Genomic DNA, 6,000 nt, shown 5'->3' with positions numbered 1-6,000 from the left:
CTTGGCACAGGAACATGTGTTGCTCTTGTTTCTCTCAGAAGTCATTATTTATTTCACGTTGCTATGTATGCTGGCGGGTATGTGGAGTAGTGTGGCTCACTGGTGAGCGGCAATAAAAAGTGGTGCAGTTGCACACCTATGTGAGGCGTTATTATTGTAGTTTTATGAAATGTTGTGATCAAAGTTAAATGATATGTTAGAAAATTGCGTGCAACTCCCTGAGTGGGAAAAAGACCCTAACATCCCATTCTATTATATACAAGAATAAACTGTGGGAACACCCACAGTTGAAAGGAGTGCACAGCTAATGGACAATTTGTCTCAAAACAAATCTTTAAGTGTTGAAAAAACTATTTTTATAAATGCTCAAAGGCAAAAAGGTTCATTGCAATTTTATCTGGTTTAGTTTTGCTTATAACAGTCAGTTGTATACACATGATTCCAAGCATTGTATTCATGCTAATTATCATCGGTTCAAAACGAAATTATTCATTCAAGAGAATATAACATTGTATACAAACATATTGAAACATGACAGTAATATTCTTATCAAATGTCCCAATGCATTTCAGGTTTACGAGAGAAACCCTTCGTCAGGGGAAATCAATTTCAAGAGTGAACTTGTCTTCGCAAGTTGAATGACATCCACAGAAATCTACAACACAACAATGTGAAGTCAGTATACTGCTTTGAATATAGGATTTGCACCCCAATTTGTGACTGAAGCGTGCGTGGTGAAAAAGAAAAGAGGAAATGTGCACTGGTGGATGATTGCTAAAAAGCCAAACGTAAAGATGGAACGTGTAATGAAAGCATAGAAAATCACTCCAAAGGAATGTGTGCCATGCGATAAAAATAGTGACAAGAGTCCAGTGTCCCAAAATTGCATAAATAAACAATACTTATGGGCTTGCCTGGAAAAAGACTGATATCCTGCCGTATTAAACAGTAGGAGAAGTAAGGCTCGATGTTTGGTTAATAACCATCTGTAAAATGTGAACGTAGCAGATATAATACCAGAATGCAAGAAGGAATGAACGAAACACGCCTAGTTGTGTGAAAGGCTTACCCGGAACCCATATGGGATATCGTCCGTAATGCAAACTAAGTGGAATCTGTGAAGGAAACGAAGACGCATCGTTAGTAAACTGACGCGTGTAAGCTAAGGAAAATATGAAAACGATAAGCGCAGTTTAACCTACCCGAAGTGTGGAGCAAAGAGGTTGTGTTACCCGCCGAAGCTTTCAAACGACGAAGTCGCGTTGTGTGCAAAATCTTCCATCATGGTTAGCGGCGGCAGTCCAGGGAGCAGAAGTCAGCCCGGGACCAGGGTTCAATTCCCGACGCGGCAGGGTCGTGGACCTGGGTCAGCGGACTCGATAATTCTCGCTTTGGTGCCTACTCTAATCAGGGGTCCCACTCGGCAACTCTGGGCATTAGCTTGCCTAATCTCCACAACGGCCCCATCAACGCTGGGGATGCCTGGCTCCACCTTGGGGACTCCCAGCAGGGACCATCCCACAGGGAAAGCCAGGACGGGTTCCCCAGCGTTATACAGCGCCAGGAAACCTACGGGTAGCAGTGCGCTTTACAAGCTCAAATACATACATACATACATACTGTTGGGGATAGAACCAATTCATCATGGCTGCTGAGTAGACAATCTCTTCTTGCCAGATGTTTCATTTACTGGACGGATATAAAAGAGAAAAAGAGTTATGTTTCATTGAATCACACCTCTGTGCAGTTCTCTTTAAGATTCTTCGATCCAGCCTGTGCAGACCTTACTAAAACGGTACAATATACAGTTAATTTATTTAATTTGGCCACTGAATCCTGCATATTTAATTTAGACAGATTGTTCACTTCAGTTTCAGTTTCAAAACTTAGGGGCCCATCGTAGAAAGGGACCGCCCGCCATAAGGGCGGGGGTCCTGTGCGGGAAATTAGGATGCGCCTGCCACAGTGGCGGGCGCATCCTGTATTTTTTACATATATTACATGTATTTTTATATATGTATTTATATATATATATATATATATATATATATATATATATATATATATATATGTGTCAGAAAGGGATGCCCGCACGATGTAATCACAGGAAACACAGAAGACTCGCACTCCAGGGTCCGTGTTTGAAAAAAAGCGTTTATTGGCGACGCGTTTCGACCAGGCGGTCTTCTTCGTTAGCCAGCCACATAAACAATCAATCACCATTTTTAAAAATGCACTGAAGTGGTAGTAGAAAGTGAGATAGGACCAAAAACCCATCCAGAACTACAATAGTTATAGAAACTACAAATGATATGAAAGACAGACCCAGTGGTTTCACCATGATGCGCAGTTAATTTCAGAAATTGCATTTGTTGAATATATGCTTACATATAAACAATAGAGTATTCAAATGTATTAAATATATACATTAAATCAGTTCAAATATGGTCGCCTGGCACATACTTTTTGGCACTGAGGAAATGATAAAAAAGTGAAATTAACATAGGTGCACACCATAGAGTCATTGACGTTATACAGATTTCAGGCATCAAGGGCAAGTGGCCATGCCTTGTCTCATGGCATTTACAACGAATCAGTATATACAATACAGACAAATTATGAACATGTGGGAAATTTTTGGAAGAAAAAAGGGGGGGTGATTAGGGTTAAATAATAATCATTTTCAACCGTGACGGCCACGTGGCCAAACTCAGAGTTGGAGAACCAGAGTAACATATTCAACTTCATATGTATGATATCATTGTCATGAGAATATCCATCTTAGTAAGTCCTATTGGTTAGGGGCTTGGTCCTGGGTGATGGAGGGTTGGAAGCCGATCCAAGGGAAGGGCAAAACTAGAAAAAGTGCTAAAATAAATCTTTTAGCCCTGTGAGTAGTGCATAGAGTGAGCCCTATCCTATCCGTGAAGAGCCTGACAGGACCTACAACAGAAGGATACATCAGGGTGTGATTGTGCATTTATGGACATGTGGTGGAGCAGTGTGTTAGGGAGGGAGTGGGGGGATTTTTTACCTAAGTGATGCGGTGAAGGGTTGTCCTCAAAGAGGAGTCAGCCCCTTTGTCTGATAGGGCAGGTTCTCGGCGAGGCCATCTAGTATAAGCTCAAATGTGAAAGCTCCTAATCCCCCCCTGCGACAGAGAGAGCCCTCTCTGGAGGAAGGTGGGAGTTGGAAAGACGCGGACTCAGGAGCAGGGAGGGCATGGGAGAGGATGAGGTACAGGTGCGAGGGTTCAGGTAAGTACAGTTCCGGCTTCACATAAGGTTCTTAGCCAATGTGCACATGTAAATTCTCATCCTCATTGAGGCCAAAGGGGCTTCTTGAATCCAGACGGATGATGTACTCGGATTCCATGATGCGTAGTTGTTTTAGTCTGTTACCCCCTCTTGGATTTGCTGGAATTCTGTCAATGCCAAAGAAGGAAAATTGATTAACTTCGCTGTCATGACAGTGTAGCCAATGGCGTGCCGTAGCATAGCTCATGTCTACATTCTTTATCGCCCTCATGTGCTCCAGCACCCTTTTCTTTATTGGGAAGATGGTGCTCCCAACATAGAACTTCGCACATGGGCAGACAATCACATAAACACAATAATCCGTATTACAATTCATAAATTTGCTAATGCCTGTGCTTCTACCCGTAGGAAGGGGATAGGATTTGACATTTTTGCTACTGGCACAGGCCTTACATTTGCCACATTTGTAAAAGCCTTTCTGCTCAGAGAGCCAATTCTTCTTTTTCTTAGGTGTCTCAAAGTAGCTTCTCACTAGCATATCCTTAAGAGAACGGGCCTTTCTGTATGTCACCTGTGGTTGTCTGTTGATCATTTTGCCAATGACTGGATCGCTTTTTACAATATGCCAATGTTTCCTTAGTATCTCGCGTACTTTGCCTGCCTCTGTGCTGTATGTGGTTATCATCCTGACATTGTTGGAGCCTAGGTTCTCCTCAGTTTTACTTTTCTTCTGGGTCAAGAGGGTCTCCCTATTTCTAGCTCTGGCTTTCTCTCTCGCCACCAGGAGTACCTGGTCAGAATAACCCCTGGCTCTGAATCTCCTTGTCATGTTTGTCTGTTCTTTCAAAAAAGCGGCTTCTGAGCTGCAATTACGCTTAGCCCTTAAGTACTCTCCATAAGGGATGCTGTCCTTGAGGCTGCTAGGGTGGTGGCTCCTAGCATGAAGGATGCTATTGCCTGAGGTGGGTTTCCTGTATAGGCTGGTTTCGAAAGCTCCTTGCACCACTTTAACCTTAACATCCAAAAAGCCCATTTCTGTTTGGTCAACCTTGTTGGTGAATTTCAGATTAATCTTATTTCTGTTTATACTGGCAAGGAATTTATTCAATTCAGTTTTGGGACCATCCCAAATCAAGAACATTTCGTCTATATACCTGGTGTAAAAGGCAATATGATTTGTAAGGTTGGTGTTGCCTTCAGACCAAAGGACCTGTTCCTCCCACCACCCCATCAGCATGCAGGCAAAGCTAGGAGCAAAACAACTTCCCATCGCAGTTCCCACCTCTTGTTTATACCACGTATTGTCAAACATAAAGAAATTGTTCGTTAAACAAAACTCCAACATTTCAAGAAGCATTTCAGTTTGTTGCAGGTAGAAAACAGACCTATCTCTCAGGAAATGTCTGCATGCCTTTAAACCATCACTGTGTCTGATACACGTGTAGAGTGAAACCACATCTACTGTTACCAACCAGAAACTCTCCTCCCATCTAATGCCCTCCACTTTGGAGATAAAATCTGTGCTATCTCTACAGTACGAGGGGAGGTTGAGGACATACGGGAAAAGGAAGGTGTCAAGAAAAATAGAGGGGATTTCCAGGAGACTGCCATTGGCAGATACAATGGGCCTACCTGGGGGATTCCTCTCGTCCTTGTGGACCTTTGGGAGCATGTAGAAACAGGGTGAGACCGGCTGTTTCACACAGAGGAATCAAAACTCTGACTCTGCTAGTAAGTCCCTTTCTCTCCAAGCCTTGAGTTTTTCATGATACACGGTGATGCTTGCTGTATATTCCTCTCTGTTAGATCTCCTGTAATCTCCTGATAGTTCTAACTGTCTCTCAGCCTCCTGTTTGTACAAATTCACATCCCACAGGACAACATTTCCACCTTTGTCTGATGGCTTAACTATACAGCAGGGGTCGGCATTAAGCGTGCCGAGGGTATTTCGCTGGTCTATGGAAAGGTTATGCGCATGTCTATTCTTACTGGTCTCTCAAAGAGTGAGGAGGTCTCTTGTGACTACATCATGAAAGGTTTCTAGGTTGTCATGGGGTGTGATTGGATTAAAGGTTGATTTGGGTCTATGGTCTGTCACATTCCTACCATCTAGACACAAGCCCATCCTGTCTAGTATTTCAGAGTCACTCATTCCACTCACATCGTCACCACATAGTTCCAGTGCGCTCGCCAGGCTCTCAACATCCTGTATCTGCAAAGCTTTTGACACCTGTGTGCTACCAACAGTATCATGTCTCCCTTGTTCTATAGCACGTTTTTTCTTTAATGCAAACATTTTCATTAGTTTCAATTTACAGACAAAAAGAAATGCATCGATTCTGGTCTGGCTGTAGTCGAAATTGGCCATCGGGCAGAAACTTAGGCCTAACTCCAATACCGATCTCTCAGTCATAGTCAAGGTGTGGGAGGAAATGTTAATGATAGTCAAATTAGGCTCACCCATCATAGCTGCTTGGTCTGTCGTGTAGTTCTCCCATGCGACATTGCTGCACCTCTTGTGCTTCTTTCCTCCTCGCCTTGTGACCTTCCTCTTACGTTTCCGCCTCTTCCTCTTACGTATGTCCTTTCTGGTGGTCTTGCCCTGAGTGTATATGCCGATATATATATATATATATATATCAGTGCCCCTGGACATGAGAGCGTAAAGGGGTGGTGGGTAAAGTTATTGTCAAAGAGTCAAGTGCAAATGCAAGGTGAAACACAATTGCTAAATCTACTAATG

This window comes from Lissotriton helveticus, chromosome 8, assembly GCF_964261635.1.
Source record: "Lissotriton helveticus chromosome 8, aLisHel1.1, whole genome shotgun sequence".
Lineage (NCBI taxonomy): Eukaryota > Metazoa > Chordata > Amphibia > Caudata > Salamandridae > Lissotriton > Lissotriton helveticus.
The sequence above is the reverse complement of the archived record's forward strand: the minus strand, read 5'-3'. Positions refer to the sequence as shown.